Source organism: Erinaceus europaeus, chromosome 12 (assembly GCF_950295315.1).
Source record: "Erinaceus europaeus chromosome 12, mEriEur2.1, whole genome shotgun sequence".
Lineage (NCBI taxonomy): Eukaryota > Metazoa > Chordata > Mammalia > Eulipotyphla > Erinaceidae > Erinaceus > Erinaceus europaeus.
The window spans coordinates 1,355,794-1,371,598 of NC_080173.1; the positions used below are offsets into that span (position 1 = coordinate 1,355,794).

The 15,805-nt window shown below is 66.5% G+C and overlaps 1 protein-coding gene across 6 annotated transcripts in view; it reads right to left on the reverse strand.

Annotated features, from left to right (window-relative positions):
• Nucleotides 1–14,535, reverse strand: part of MARCHF10 (membrane associated ring-CH-type finger 10) — an 88,568-nt gene extending 74,033 nt beyond the window's left edge. For 5 of the 6 annotated variants that reach the window (XR_009552880.1, XM_060202524.1, XM_060202525.1 and 2 more), the window contains exon 1: nucleotides 2,468–2,622. The gene's annotated coding sequence lies outside the window, so the exon portion shown is untranslated. Of the gene's footprint in view, nucleotides 1–2,467; nucleotides 2,623–14,323 lie in introns of those variants that run through there. The other variant, XM_060202521.1, reaches the window with a different exon arrangement.
• Nucleotides 14,536–15,805: the final 1,270 nt, after the last annotated feature.

Genomic DNA, 15,805 nt, shown 5'->3' on the forward strand with positions numbered 1-15,805 from the left:
CTGTTGAACAAGTGGCCCCTGAGGTGAGCGATGTGGGGATGTGTCTAGGGCTCTTTGGGAAAGTGTCTGTGGGAGGGGACAGCAGGGGCAAAGGTTTCCTTTAGGACGTGGCATTGAGGCTGATAAAAAGTGACTGACGTGTGTGGGCGGCAGGATGGAGGGCATCTGAGACTGGAGGAGTAATGGGTCCAGAAGCCTCAGGGCAAGAAGGGGCTGGTGTGGCTGAGAACAGAAGGTGAAGAGACAGGAGACAGGGTGGGTGCTGACGGGAGGCGGTGACTCGGGACAGAAGCCTGAGCGATGCTAACGTTTGGCAGCAGGTAGCTGTAGAGAGGTGGCAGCCGCAGAGACGCCACAGAGGCAGGAAAAAAGCAGGTGGGTGCAGCCCCAGACCCCATGACCCCTTTTCAGAAAGAAGGTTGCTGGTGACCGTGGCGAGAGCCTCAGTGCAGGAGCAGCACTGCAGGAGACGGCCTGACAGGAGCAGGGCTAGGGCGATTCTTTCAAGAAGTCTGGTCTACATGTACAAACAATTGTATTTACTGTCGAATGTAAAATAGTAATTCCCCAATAAAGAAATTAAAGAAAAATCCACAATGACTAAAGCTATCAGCCCCATGTAACTTAAATTTACTGATTCAACAATGCATTCTACCCCCACCTGGGCTGGGCTCTACGCTGAGCTTTAAACAAGATGAACTTCACCCTGACCGTGTGTCACTGTTGAACAAGTGGCCCCTGAGGTGAGCGATGTGGGGATGTGTCTAGGGCTCTTTGGGAAAGTGTCTGTGGGAGGGGACAGCAGGGGCAAAGGTTTCCTTTAGGACGTGGCATTGAGGCTGATAAAAAGTGACTGACGTGTGTGGGCGGCAGGATGGAGGGCATCTGAGACTGGAGGAGTAATGGGTCCAGAAGCCTCAGGGCAAGAAGGGGCTGGTGTGGCTGAGAACAGAAGGTGAAGAGACAGGAGACAGGGTGGGTGCTGACGGGAGGCGGTGACTCGGGACAGAAGCCTGAGCGATGCTAACGTTTGGCAGCAGGTAGCTGTAGAGAGGTGGCAGCCGCAGAGACGCCACAGAGGCAGGAAAAAAGCAGGTGGGTGCAGCCCCAGACCCCATGACCCCTTTTCAGAAAGAAGGTTGCTGGTGACCGTGGCGAGAGCCTCAGTGCAGGAGCAGCACTGCAGGAGACGGCCTGACAGGAGCAGGGCTAGGGCGATTCTTTCAAGAAGTCTGGTCTACATTTACGACCAGCAAATTGAAGGTGACCAAGTTATCAAAGGACACTTAATAACCAGCTAGCCAGACCTCCTTTCAAAGGCCCTCGCAGATCCAGAGAAGCTCCCTGAAATATTCCCACATGTCTTTAGTGGGTCCACGTGGCAGGTGCTCTGAGGAGCCCCGGGAGAAGGCGTCCGAGCCGCCTGCCTTCCTCTCCCACTGCCTCAGTTGGGTAGGTGCCGGTAGCCAGGGTGCCTGGGCTGACAGGACCAGTGCCTGTTTCTGGCCGGTTGGAGACCTTGCCATCCAGCCTGATCCCTTGGGGCTGTTTCTACTCTGCTATAAAAAGCTGCCCAACACTACAGCTCAGGAGGCCGATCCAGTCTGCACAGACTCTTAATGTTGTTACTACACACAGTGTCGTTTATGACACTTTATTTTAAAAGATGACTTTTTAACTTTTCCTAAGAACCTGTACCTACAGAGAATGGATTAATGTTCCCACCTTCTTCAGAAAAGGCTGGTGTTAAGACAGGCAGAAAGACAACCCCTCACTGCTCGTGTTGGAAAGTGATGCCTGTCTCAAGGATCCACCATGGAAACTGTCAGATACATTCCAGGCCCAAAGTGAGCCAGGGAAAGTCAGCTAATTATTCTGACTTCATGCAATGTGATTTTAAAGAGGCGTCTAAATCAAAAGGCATGAAATGACTCTGAATTAAGTAGGAGATGGAACTATTGGGATTATTTGCTAGGTTACCTCTGACTTCACAATCGCCTCTAACCAGAAGACTTGAAATCCCTCACCTACACAAGTCTCTTCTCCCTCCCCAATCCTATCACTGTACTTTGCTTTAAAAGATATTTTTGGTGCAGCGTGGAACTTAAACACAGTGATACTTGGTGAGATTAAACAATAATTAGAAACACCAAGGAAGCATCAAAGGGCAAGATCAAGGAGCTGGTGGGCAGGTCACCACAGTGGAGCTGAGCATTCTCCACCTGGCTGGAGCCTGCCTCCCACTGTGCTGATGGCGATGACTGGGGAAACACAGATAACTGCTTGGAAATCAGTCCACATAAGAAAATGCTTGTTCTGGGGGTCACAGCTCTGTGGGGTGACTTGACCAGATGGCCATCTGAAGCCCACAGGCGGGTGGGGGGAAGGGGGAGGGGCTGTGAGGAGAAGGGGGGTGATAAACCGCCAGTTCCCAAAGCAGCCTTCAGCATCCTCTCCTACCTCTCACCTCTGAACTGCTCCTCATGGTCACGCAGCTATTTTAAGTCTTGGAGGGTGATACATTGTGCCGGGTTTGTGCTTTAGAAATCAACAGGAGCAGCCAGTTAAATCAGCAGAGGGAGAAGGCATGTAGGGGAGAGGGGAGGGCTCCTATTTGGTTCAAAGCAGCAACAAGTGACTCGCTCTGGCCTAAAAATTCTACTCATCTGTGAAATTTCAATGAGGAGTATTCTAAACACTTTGTGACATAGGCATTCTCCCTAGTGTCAATGTCCAGTGAATTCAAGCCAAATTCCCCCAAGGAGAACAAAATATGATCCCAGAATGTATTTCTTTCATTTGTCTAAAAAGAAAAAAACAGAATACATGCAATGCAAGTATGCTGTCTTTCTGCTATTGTGTGGCCGCATTTTTCAAAAAACTGAAGTGAGTTCATTTAAGAAGTCAAGTTGTTTTACTATTTCCTTACTGTATTCTCATAGTAGAAATACTACTAGAATAAATGTTTTACTAGTTCAGTAATGAAGAAAAGTGTAAATTGTAACCCTTCCTTGGGTTGAAATTCCCTTTGTTTGAAACAAAGCTTAAATTATGGTATTAAGATTTGATCGTCAGGTTTATAAATCTCTGCTTTCCCACAAGTGGGTGCATGGGAGAAGGATTTTAGGAGACCATAGGCATCCTTATACAAAGGACTTGCTTAAAGTGCTTTAAAAATCTTAGAATATCTTGAACATAAGCAACAGAGATGAGTGACTTGAAGCGCAAGGTTTCCAAAGTTTCACTGCTAAACAGAAAATAGAGAAGGTGAGCAAAGCGAGGCTACCTAACAGATATGCATCTTCTTACAGCGCAGGAGGTGAGCAAAGCGAGGCTACCTAAACAGATATGCATCTTCTTACAGCGCAGGAGGTGAGCAAAGCGAGGCTACCTAAACAGATATGCATCTTCTTACAGCGCAGGAGGTGAGCAAAGCGAGGCTACCTAACAGATATGCATCTTCTTACAGCGCAGGAGGTGAGCAAAGCGAGGCTACCTAAACAGATGTGCATCTTCTTACAGCGCAGGAGGTGAGCAAAGCGAGGCTACCTAACAGATATGCATCTTCTTACAGCGCAGGAGGTGAGCAAAGCGAGGCTACCTAACAGATATGCATCTTCTTACAGCGCAGGAGGTGAGCAAAGCGAGGCTACCTAACAGATATGCATCTTCTTACAGCGCAGGAGGTGAGCAAAGCGAGGCTACCTAAACAGATGTGCATCTTCTTACAGCGCAGGAGGTGAGCAAAGCGAGGCTACCTAACAGATATGCATCTTCTTACAGCGCAGGAGGTGAGCAAAGCGAGGCTACCTAACAGATATGCATCTTCTTACAGCGCAGGAGGTGAGCAAAGCGAGGCTACCTAACAGATATGCATCTTCTTACAGCGCAGGAGGTGAGCAAAGCGAGGCTACCTAAACAGATGTGCATCTTCTTACAGCGCAGGAGGTGAGCAAAGCGAGGCTACCTAAACAGATATGCATCTTCTTACAGCGCAGGAGGTGAGCAAAGCGAGGCTACCTAAACAGATATGCATCTTCTTACAGCGCAGGAGGTGAGCAAAGCGAGGCTACCTAAACAGATATGCATCTTCTTACAGCGCAGGAGGTGAGCAAAGCGAGGCTACCTAAACAGATATGCATCTTCTTACAGCGCAGGAGGTGAGCAAAGCGAGGCTACCTAAACAGATATGCATCTTCTTACAGCGCAGGAGGTGAGCAAAGCGAGGCTACCTAAACAGATATGCATCTTCTTACAGCGCAGGAGGTGAGCAAAGCGAGGCTACCTAAACAGATATGCATCTTCTTACAGCGCAGGAGGTGAGCAAAGCGAGGCTACCTAAACAGATATGCATCTTCTTACAGCGCAGGAGGTGAGCAAAGCGAGGCTACCTAAACAGATATGCATCTTCTTACAGCGCAGGAGGTGAGCAAAGCGAGGCTACCTAAACAGATATGCATCTTCTTACAGCGCAGGAGGTGAGCAAAGCGAGGCTACCTAAACAGATATGCATCTTCTTACAGCGCAGGAGGTGAGCAAAGCGAGGCTACCTAAACAGATATGCATCTTCTTACAGCGCAGGAGGTGAGCAAAGCGAGGCTACCTAAACAGATATGCATCTTCTTACAGCGCAGGAGGTGAGCAAAGCGAGGCTACCTAAACAGATATGCATCTTCTTACAGCGCAGGAGGTGAGCAAAGCGAGGCTACCTAAACAGATATGCATCTTCTTACAGCGCAGGAGGTGAGCAAAGCGAGGCTACCTAAACAGATATGCATCTTCTTACAGCGCAGGAGGTGAGCAAAGCGAGGCTACCTAAACAGATATGCATCTTCTTACAGCGCAGGAGGTGAGCAAAGCGAGGCTACCTAAACAGATATGCATCTTCTTACAGCGCAGGAGGTGAGCAAAGCGAGGCTACCTAAACAGATATGCATCTTCTTACAGCGCAGGAGGTGAGCAAAGCGAGGCTACCTAAACAGATATGCATCTTCTTACAGCGCAGGAGGTGAGCAAAGCGAGGCTACCTAACAGATATGCATCTTCTTACAGCGCAGGAGGTGAGCAAAGCAAGGCTACCTAAACAGATATGCATCTTCTTACAGCGCAGGAGGTGAGCAAAGCGAGGCTACCTAAACAGATATGCATCTTCTTACAGCGCAGGAGGTGAGCAAAGCGAGGCTACCTAAACAGATATGCATCTTCTTACAGCGCAGGAGGCTTTTTTGTTCGTTTTCTTACTGGGGGATTAACGGTCTACAGTTGACAGTAAGATACAGTAGTTGGTACATGCATAACATTTCTCGGTTTTCCACATAACAATTCAACCCCCTCTAGGTCCTCCTCTGCCATCATGTTCCTGGACCTGAACCCTCCCTCCACCCCAGAGTCTTTTACTTTGGTGCAGTGCACCAGTTCCAGTCCAGGTTCTGCTTTGTTTGTTTGTTTTTTTCCCCTGATCTTGTTTTTCCACTTTCACTTTGAGTGAGATCATCCTATAATTCATCCTTCTCTTTCTGACTGATTGGGGAGATCTTTCTAATCAATGTCTTAGGGGGTCATATGGGGTAAGAAGCTGTGAAAAGGATGACGAAGACACAGCTCTTCGGGGGCTAATCTCCATTTCACTGTGAAAAGAGATGGACACACTGACCATCAAGTGCAGTACATTCAAGATATAAAGAGAAAACTTGGGCCTGGGGTCTGGGGCTGGGGGCTGGGGTCTAGATCTGGGGTCTGGGACTGGGCTTGGTGCTGGGGCTGGGGCCTGGGGTCTGGGGCTGGGGTCTGGGGTCTGGGGCCTGGGGCCTGGGGTCTGGGACTGGGCTTGGTGCTGGGGCTGGGGGCTGGGGTCTGGGGACTGGGGTCTGGGGCTGGGGTCTGGGGCCTGGGGTCTGGGGCTCGGGTCTGGGGCCTGGGGCCTGGGTCTGGGGGCTGGGGTCTGGGGCCTGGGGTCTGGGGCCTGGGGTCTGGGGACTGGGGTCTGGGGCTGGGGTCTGGGGCCTGGGGCCTGGGGTCTGGGGTCTGGGGCCTGGGGTCTGGGGTCTGGGGTCTGGGGCCTGGGGCCTGGGGGCTGGGGGCTGGGGCCTGGGGGCTGGGGGCTGGGGCCTGGGGTCTGGGGTCTGGGGACTGGGGCTGGGGGCTGGGGCCTGGGGGCTGAGGTCTGGGGGCTGGGGCCTGGGGTCTGGGGTCTGGGGTCGGGGGGCTGGGGCCTGGGGGCCTGGGGTCTGGGGCCTGGGGGCTGCGGGCTGGGGTCTGGGGTCTGGGGTCTGGGGCCTGGGGTCTGGGGTCTGGGGCTGGGGTCTGGGGTCTGGGGCCTGGGGCCTGGGGTCTGGGGTCTGGGGCCTGGGGGCCTGGGGGCTGGGGGCTGGGGCCTGGGGTCTGGGGCTGGGGTCTGTCGTCTGGGGCCTGGGGGCCTGGGGGCTGGGGCTGGGGTCTGGGGCCTGGGGCCTGGGGTCTGGGACTGGGCTTGGTGCTGGGGGCTGGGGTCTGGGGCCTGGGGCCTGGGGTCTGGGACTGGGCTTGGTGCTGGGGCTGGGGGCTGGGGTCTGGGGCCTGGGGTCTGGGGCTCGGGTCTGGGGCCTGGGGCCTGGGTCTGGGGGCTGGGGTCTGGGGCCTGGGGCCTGGGGTCTGGGGACTGGGGTCTGGGGCTGGGGTCTGGGGCCTGGGGTCTGGGGTCTGGGGTCTGGGGCCTGGGGCCTGGGGCCTGGGGGCTGGGGCCTGGGGGCTGGGGCCTGGGGTCTGGGGACTGGGGCTGGGGGCTGGGGCCTGGGGCCTGGGGGCTGAGGTCTGGGGGCTGGGGTCTGGGGGCCTGGGGTCTGGGGCCTGGGGGCTGGGGTCTGGGGTCTGGGGTCTGGGGTCTGGGGCTGGGGTCTGGGGTCTGGGGCCTGGGGCCTGGGGTCTGGGGTCTGGGGCCTGGGGGCCTGGGGCCTGGGGGCTGGGGGCTGGGGGCTGGGGCCTGGGGTCTGGGGCTGGGGTCTGTCGTCTGGGGCCTGGGGGCCTGGGGGCTGGGGCTGGGGTCTGGGGCCTGGGGTCTGGGGCTGGGGTCTGGGGCCTGGGGTCTGGGGTCTGGGGCTGGGGCCTGGGGCCTGGGGGCTGGGGGCTGGGGCCTGGGGGCCTGGGGGCCTGGGGGCTGGGGCCTGGGGGCTGGGGGCTGCGGCCTGGGGTCTGGGGCTGGGGTCTGGGGCCTGGTGTCTTGGGCCTGGGGTCTGGGGGCTGGGGCCTGGGGGCTGGGGCTGGGGTCTGGGGTCTGGGGCCTGGGGGCTGGGGGCTGGGGCCTGGGGTCTGGGGCTGGGGTCTGGGGTCTGGGGCCTGGGGGCTGGGGGCTGGGGGCTGGGGCCTGGGGTCTGGGGCTGGGGTCTGGGGTCTGGGGCCTGGGGCCTGGGTTCTGGGGCTGGGGTCTGGGGCCTGGGGGCTGGGGGCTGGGGCCTGGGAGCTGGGGGCTGGGGCCTGGGGTCTGGGGCTTGGGTCTGGGGCCTGGTGTCTTGGGCCTGGGGTCTGGGGGCTGGGGGCTGGGGCCTTGGGGCTGGGGCCTGGGTCTGGGGTCTGTGGCCTGGGGGCCTGGGTTCTGGGGCCTGGGGGCTGGGGCCTGGGGTCTGGGGCTGGGGCCTGGGGCCTGGGGTCTGGGGACTGGGGTCTGGGGCCTGTGGTGGGGGGGGGGCTGGGGCCAGGGCTGGGGGCCTAGGACTGGGGCTGGGACCTGGCCTGGGACTAGGGGCTGGGTTTTGGGGGCTGGGTTTGGGGGCTGGGGCTGGGGTCTGTGGCCTGGGGGCTGCGGGCTGGGGCCTGGGGCCTGGGGTCTGGGGCTCGGGTCTGGGGCCTGGTGTCTTGGGCCTGGGGTCTGGGGGCTGGGGCCTTGGGACTGGGGTCTGGGGTCTGTGGCCTGGGGGCCTGGGTTCTGGGGCCTGGGGGCTGGGGCCTGGGGGCTGGGGCTGGGGCCTGGGGTCTGGGGTCGGGGGGCTGGGGCCTGGGGGCCTGGGGTCTGGGGTCTGGGGCCTGGGGGCTGCGGGCTGGGGTCTGGGGTCTGGGGTCTGGGGCCTGGGGTCTGGGGTCTGGGGCTGGGGTCTGGGGTCTGGGGCCTGGGGCCTGGGGTCTGGGGTCTGGGGCCTGGGGGCCTGGGGGCTGGGGCTGGGGTCTGGGGCCTGGGGTCTGGGGCTGGGGTCTGTCGTCTGGGGCCTGGGGGCCTGGGGGCTGGGGCTGGGGTCTGGGGCCTGGGGTCTGGGGCTGGGGTCTGGGGCCTGGGGTCTGGGGCTGGGGTCTGGGGCCTGGGGGCTGGGGGCTGGGGCCTGGGGGCTGGGGCCTGGGGGCTGCGGCCTGGGGTCTGGGGCTGGGGTCTGGGGCCTGGTGTCTTGGGCCTGGGGTCTGGGGTCTGGGGCCTGGGGTCTGGGGACTGGGGTCTGGGGCTGGGGTCTGGGGCCTGGGGCCTGGGGTCTGGGGTCTGGGGTCTGGGCCTGGGGCCTGGGGCCTGGGGGCTGGGGGCTGGGGCCTGGGAGCTGGGGCCTGGGGTCTGGGGTCTGGGGACTGGGGCTGGGGGCTGGGGCCTGGGGCCTGGGGCTGAGGTCTGGGGGCTGGGGTCTGGGGTCTGGGGTCGGGGGGCTGGGGCCTGGGGGCCTGGGGTCTGGGGCCTGGGGGCTGCGGGCTGGGGTCTGGGGTCTGGGGTCTGGGGTCTGGGGTCTGGGGCTGGGGTCTGGGGTCTGGGGCCTGGGGCCTGGGGTCTGGGGTCTGGGGCCTGGGGGCCTGGGGCCTGGGGGCTGGGGGCTGGGGGCTGGGGCCTGGGGTCTGGGGCTGGGGTCTGTCGTCTGGGGCCTGGGGGCCTGGGGGCTGGGGCTGGGGTCTGGGGCCTGGGGTCTGGGGCTGGGGTCTGGGGCCTGGGGTCTGGGGTCTGGGGCTGGGGCCTGGGGCCTGGGGGCTGGGGGCTGGGGCCTGGGGGCCTGGGGGCCTGGGGCCTGGGGGCTGGGGGCTGCGGCCTGGGGTCTGGGGCTGGGGTCTGGGGCCTGGTGTCTTGGGCCTGGGGTCTGGGGGCTGGGGCCTGGGGGCTGGGGCTGGGGTCTGGGGTCTGGGGCCTGGGGGCTGGGGGCTGGGGCCTGGGGTCTGGGGCTGGGGTCTGGGGTCTGGGGCCTGGGGGCTGGGGGCTGGGGGCTGGGGCCTGGGGTCTGGGGCTGGGGGCTGGGGGCTGGGGCCTGGGGCCTGGGTTCTGGGGCTGGGGTCTGGGGCCTGGGGGCTGGGGGCTGGGGCCTGGGGGCTGGGGGCTGGGGCCTGGGGTCTGGGGCTTGGGTCTGGGGCCTGGTGTCTTGGGCCTGGGGTCTGGGGGCTGGGTCCTTGGGGCTGGGGCCTGGGTCTGGGGTCTGTGGCCTGGGGGCCTGGGTTCTGGGGCCTGGGGGCTGGGGCCTGGGGTCTGGGTCTGGGGCCTGGGGCCTGGGGTCTGGGGACTGGGGTCTGGGGCCTGTGGTGGGGGGGGGGCTGGGGCCAGGGCTGGGGGCCTAGGACTGGGGCTGGGACCTGGCCTGGGACTAGGGGCTGGGTTTTGGGGGCTGGGTTTGGGGGCTGGGGCTGGGGTCTGGGGCCTGGGGGCTGCGGGCTGGGGCCTGGGGGCTGGGGCCTGGGGTCTGGGGCTCGGGTCTGGGGCCTGGTGTCTTGGGCCTGGGGTCTGGGGGCTGGGGCCTTGGGACTGGGGTCTGGGGTCTGTGGCCTGGGGGCCTGGGTTCTGGGGCCTGGGGGCTGGGGCCTGGGGGCTGGGGCTGGGGCTGGGGCCTGGGGTCTGGGGTCGGGGGGCTGGGGCCTGGGGGCCTGGGGTCTGGGGTCTGGGGCCTGGGGGCTGCGGGCTGGGGTCTGGGGTCTGGGGTCTGGGGCCTGGGGTCTGGGGTCTGGGGCTGGGGTCTGGGGCCTGGGGCCTGGGGTCTGGGGTCTGGGGCCTGGGGGCCTGGGGGCTGGGGCTGGGGTCTGGGGCCTGGGGTCTGGGGCTGGGGTCTGTCGTCTGGGGCCTGGGGGCCTGGGGGCTGGGGCTGGGGTCTGGGGCCTGGGGTCTGGGGCTGGGGTCTGGGGCCTGGGGTCTGGGGCTGGGGGCTGGGGCCTGGGGGCTGGGGGCTGGGGCCTGGGGGCCTGGGGGCTGGGGCCTGGGGGCTGCGGCCTGGGGTCTGGGGCTGGGGTCTGGGGCCTGGTGTCTTGGGCCTGGGGTCTGGGGGCTGGGGCCTGGGGGCTGGGGTCTGGGGTCTGGGGCCTGGGGGCTGGGGCCTGGGGTCTGGGGTCTGGGGCTGGGGTCTGGGTTCTGGGGCCTGGGGGCTGGGGGCTGGGGCCTGGGGTCTGGGGCTGGGGTCTGGGGTCTGGGGCCTGGGGCCTGGGTTCTGGGGCTGGGGTCTGGGGCCTGGGGGCTGGGGGCTGGGGCCTGGGGGCTGGGGGCTGGGGCCTGGGGTCTGGGGCTCGGGTCTGGGGCCTGGTGTCTTGGGCCTGGGGTCTGGGGGCTTGGGGCTGGGGTCTGGGGTCTGTGGCCTGGGGGCCTGGGTTCTGGGGCCTGGGGGCTGGGGCTGGGGCTGGGGCCTGGGGTCTGGGGACTGGGGTCTGGGGCCTGGGGGCTGGGGGCTGGGGCTGGGGCTTGGGGCCTGGGGTCTGGGGACTGGGGTCTGGGGCCTGTGGGGGGGGGGGCTGGGGCCAGGGCTGGGGGCCTAGGACTGGGGCTGGGACCTGGCCTGGGACTAGGGGCTGGGTTTTGGGGGCTGGGTTTGGGGGCTGGGGCTGGGGTCTGGGGCCTGGGGGCTGGGGGCTGCGGCCTGGGGTCTGGGGCTGGGGTCTGGGGCCTGGTGTCTTGGGCCTGGGGTCTGGGGGCTGGGGCCTGGGGGCTGGGGTCTGGGGTCTGGGGCCTGGGGGCTGGGGGCTGGGGCCTGGGGTCTGGGGCTGGGGTCTGGGGTCTGGGGCCTGGGGGCTGGGGGCTGGGGCCTGGGGTCTGGGGCTGGGGTCTGGGGCCTGGGGCCTGGGTTCTGGGGTCTGGGGCCTGGGGGCTGGGGGCTGGGGCCTGGGGGCTGGGGGCTGGGGTCTGGGGCTTGGGTCTGGGGCCTGGTGTCTTTGGCCTGGGGTCTGGGGGCTGGGGCCTTGGGGCTGGGGCCTGGGTCTGGGGTCTGTGGCCTGGGGGCCTGGGTTCTGGGGGCTGGGGCCTGGGGTCTGGGGCTGGGGCCTGGGGCCTGGGGTCTGGGGACTGGGGTCTGGGGCCTGTGGTGGGGGGGGGGGCTGGGGCCAGGGCTGGGGGCCTAGGACTGGGGCTGGGACCTGGCCTGGGACTAGGGGCTGGGTTTTGGGGGCTGGGTTTGGGGGCTGGGGCTGGGGTCTGGGGCCTGGGGGCTGGGGGCTGGGGCCTGGGGGCTGGGGGCTGGGGCCTGGGGTCTGGGGCTCGGGTCTGGGGCCTGGTGTCTTGGGCCTGGGGTCTGGGGGCTGGGGCCTTGGGGCTGGGGTCTGGGGTCTGTGGCCTGGGGGCCTGGGTTCTGGGGCCTGGGGGCTGGGGCCTGGGGGCTGGGGCTGGGGCCTGGGGTCTGGGGTCTGGGGTCGGGGGGCTGGGGTCTGGGGCTGGGGTCTGGGGTCTGGGGCCTGGGGCCTGGGGTCTGGGGTCTGGGGCCTGGGGGCCTGGGGGCTGGGGCTGGGGTCTGGGGCCTGGGGTCTGGGGCTGGGGTCTGTCGTCTGGGGCCTGGGGGCCTGGGGGCTGGGGCTGGGGTCTGGGGCCTGGGGTCTGGGGCTGGGGTCTGGGGCCTGGGGTCTGGGGCTGGGGTCTGGGGTCTGGGGCCTGGGGCCTGGGGTCTGGGGTCTGGGGCCTGGGGGCTGGGGGCTGGGGCCTGGGGGCGGGGGCCTGGGGGCTGGGGCCTGGGGGCCTGGGGGCTGGGGGCTGGGGGCTGGGGCCTGGGGTCTGGGGCTGGGGTCTGTCGTCTGGGGCCTGGGGGCCTGGGGGCTGGGGCTGGGGTCTGGGGCCTGGGGTCTGGGGCTGGGGTCTGGGGCCTGGGGTCTGGGGCTGGGGTCTGGGGCCTGGGGGCTGGGGCCTGGGGTCTGGGTTCTGGGGCCTGGGGGCTGGGGCCTGGGGGCTGGGGCTGGGGCCTGGGGTCTGGGGTCTGGGGTCGGGGGGCTGGGGCCTGGGGTCCTGGGGTCTGGGGTCTGGGGCCTGGGGGCTTTGGGCTGGGGTCTGGGGTCTGGGGTCTGGGGCTGGGGTCTGGGGTCTGGGGCCTGGGGCCTGGGGTCTGGGGTCTGGGGCCTGGGGGCCTGGGGGCTGGGGCTGGGGTCTGGGGCCTGGGGTCTGGGGCTGGGGTCTGTCGTCTGGGGCCTGGGGGCCTGGGGGCTGGGGCTGGGGTCTGGGGCCTGGGGTCTGGGGCTGGGGTCTGGGGCCTGGGGTCTGGGGCTGGGGTCTGGGGCCTGGGGGCTGGGGCCTGGGGGCCCGGGGGCGGGGGCCTGGGGGCTGGGGGCTGCGGCCTGGGGTCTGGGGCTGGGGTCTGGGGCCTGGTGTCTTGGGCCTGGGGTCTGGGGGCTGGGGCCTGGGGGCTGGGGCTGGGGCCTGGGGGCTGGGGGCTGGGGCCTGGGGTCTGGGGCTCGGGTCTGGGGCCTGGTGTCTTGGGCCTGGGGTCTGGGGGCTGGGGCCTTGGGGCTGGGGTCTGGGGTCTGTGGCCTGGGGGCCTGGGTTCTGGGGCCTGGGGGCTGGGGCCTGGGGGCTGGGGCTGGGGCCTGGGGTCTGGGGTCTGGGGCCTGGGGGCTGGGGGCTGGGGCCTGGGGTCTGGGGCTGGGGTCTGGGGTCTGGGGCCTGGGGGCTGGGGGCTGGGGCCTGGGGTCTGGGGCTGGGGTCTGGGGCCTGGGGCCTGGGTTCTGGGGCTGGGGTCTGGGGCCTGGGGGCTGGGGGCTGGGGCCTGGGGGCTGGGGGCTGGGGCCTGGGGTCTGGGGCTCGGGTCTGGGGCCTGGTGTCTTGGGCCTGGGGTCTGGGGGCTGGGGCCTTGGGGCTGGGGCCTGGGTCTGGGGTCTGTGGCCTGGGGGCCTGTGTTCTGGGGCCCGGGGCCTGGGGTCTGGGGCCTGGGGGCTGGGGGCTGGGGCCTGGGGTCTGGGGCTGGGGTCTGGGGTCTGGGGCCTGGGTTCTGGGGCTGGGGTCTGGGGCCTGGGGGCTGGGGCCTGGGGGCTGGGGCCTGGGTTCTGGGGCTCGGGTCTGGGGCCTGGTGTCTTGGGCCTGGGGTCTGGGGGCTGGGGCCTTGGGGCTGGGGCCTGGGTCTGGGGTCTGTGGCCTGGGGGCCTGGGTTCTGGGGCCTGGGGCCTGGGGTCTGGGGCCTGGGGGCTGGGGGCTGGGGCCTGGGGTCTGGGGCTGGGGTCTGGGGTCTGGGGCCTGGGGCCTGGGTTCTGGGGCTGGGGTCTGGGGCCTGGGGGCTGGGGGCTGGGGCCTGGGGGCTGGGGCCTGGGGTCTGGGGCTCGGGTCTGGGGCCTGGTGTCTTGGGCCTGGGGTCTGGGGGCTGGGGCCTTGGGGCTGGGGCCTGGGTCTGGGGTCTGTGGCCTGGGGGCCTGGGTTCTGGGGCCTGGGGGCTGGGGCCTGGGGTCTGGGGCTGGGGCCTGGGGCCTGGGGGCTGGGGCCTGGGGTCTGGGGCTGGGGTCTGGGGCCTGGGGGCTGGGGTCTGGGGCCTGGGGGCGGGGGCCTGGGTGCTGGGGGCTGCGGCCTGGGGTCTGGGGCTGGGGTCTGGGGCCTGGTGTCTTGGGCCTTGGGTCTGGGGGCTGGGGCCTGGGGGCTGGGGCTGGGGCCTGGGGTCTGGGGACTGGGGCCTGGGTTCTGGGGCCTGGGGGCTGGGGCCTGGGGTCTGGGGCTGGGGCCTGGGGTCTGGGGACTGGGGTCTGGGGCCTGTGGTGGGGGGGGGGGCTGGGGCCAGGGCTGGGGGCCTAGGACTGGGGCTGGGACCTGGCCTGGGACTAGGGGCTGGGTTTTGGGGGCTGGGTTTGGCGGCTGGGTTTGGGGGCTGGGGCTGGGGCTGGGGTGTCACAGCTTGACAGCAATCCCGTGGTCAGTCCTAAGTATTTTGTACCCGATGGTTCGAGGTGCACGTCTGCCCCGTGGACCTGTTCCGCCCAGGGGCCAGTCAGAGGCCCCAGGCGGCCCTGTGCGCGTATTCAGTGCCCCCATCCTGCCCCTTTGAGGCCGGGAAGGGCGGTGAGCTGCCAGACTCCAGGCCCGGCTCCCCCAGGTTTCCAGGGCCTGCCCTGCCCCCCTGTCCGCCCCCTGCCCCCCGCCCCCCTGCCTCACCTGGCCCCGCCCCCCGCCCCGCGTCACCTGGCCTCCACTTGGCCCCGCCCCTCCGCCCAGGCCCCGCCCCTCCGCCCAGGCCCCGCCTACCTGCGCTCAGTCCCTCCTCCCGGGCGGGGCTACAGGGGCGGCGGCGTGGGGCCTGCGGGCAGGTGCGGGGCGGAGGGTCCGCCCATCAAGCGCCCGACGCCTCTGCTCCTTCCCTGCTCCTCCTCCTCTCGCTTCTCCCCTCCCTCGGCCCGCCCCTCGTCCTCCTCCCGCTGGAGGCAGCTCAGTCGGGCGGAGGCGGAGGGGGCGGCTGCCTGGCGTCCTCCCGTTTCCCTGGCAACCGGCCTCCTCCCGCCTCGCGGGATTTGGGAGTCGCGTGCGGGGCGGGGCTGCGGCACTGAGTGGGCGCCGGTTGCCATGGGAACCAGCTCGCTGGGCGCGGGCGAGGGATGGAGGGATGCGGGAGGGATGCGGGGGTGCGGGAGGGATGCGGGGGTGCTTGAGGGATGCAGGGATGCGGGGTTGTGAGGGTGGTGCGTGAGGGATGCGGGGGTGTGGAGAGATGCGGGGGGTGCGGGGGTGTGGAGAGATGCGGGGGTGTACAGGGATTGGGTGTGTGGAGGCGTGCGGGAGGGATGCGGGGGTTTGGAGGTATGCGAGAGGATGCGGAGGGGTGGTGGATGCGGGAGGATGTGGGGAATAAGGGTGTGGGTGCGGGAGGGATGCGGGGGTGTGGGAGGGATGCGGGAGGGATGCGGGGGTGCGGGAGGGGTGTGGGAGGGATGCGGGGGTGCGGGAGGGATGCGGAGTTGTGAGGGTGGTGCGTGAGGGATGCGGGGGTGCGTGAGGGATGCAGGGATGTGGGGTTGTGAGGGTGGTGCGTGAGGGATGCGGGGGTGTGGAGAGATGCGGGGGTGTGGAGAGATGTGGGGGTGTACAGGGATTGGGTGTGTGGAGGCGTGCGGGGGTGACGGAGAGGTGCGGGCTTGCGGGAGGGGTGCGGGGGGGTGTGGGGGTGCGGGAGGGATGCGGGGGTGTGGAGGTATGCGAGAGGATGCGGGGAATAAGGGTATGGGTGCGGGAGGGATGCCCGGAGGGAAGGCTCTCCACTTTGTGTAAGCCCACACTTGGCTGCGCTGTCCACGCCTTCCTTCCTGCCTTACCCAGGCTGAGAAAAACGAGAAGGGGAGTTTTAAAAAACTGTTTTATTTACTGAGGAATTTAAATGCTGTTTATTGGTTTCCAGAGCCCTAGCAGCTCACGTTCTGGTGGGTGGGTGCGGCTGAACCTGCCTCTTTGCGCCTCAGGCACGAAAGGGGAAGCGCGTTTTAGTCATCCAAAGATGTGCATGGTGGGCCGCGTGCAGCTGTGCGGTCCGAGCTGTGCAGACCTCTGCAGGCCGGCTTCCAGGGTGATGTGCATGGTGGGGACACGTGCAGCTGTGCAGTCCGAGCTGTGCAGACCTCTGCAGGCCGGCTTCCAGGGTGATGTGCATGGTGGGGACACGTGCAGCTGTGCAGTCCGAGCTGTGCAGACCTCTGCAGGCCGGCTTCCAGGGTGATGTGCATGGTGGGGCCGCGTGCA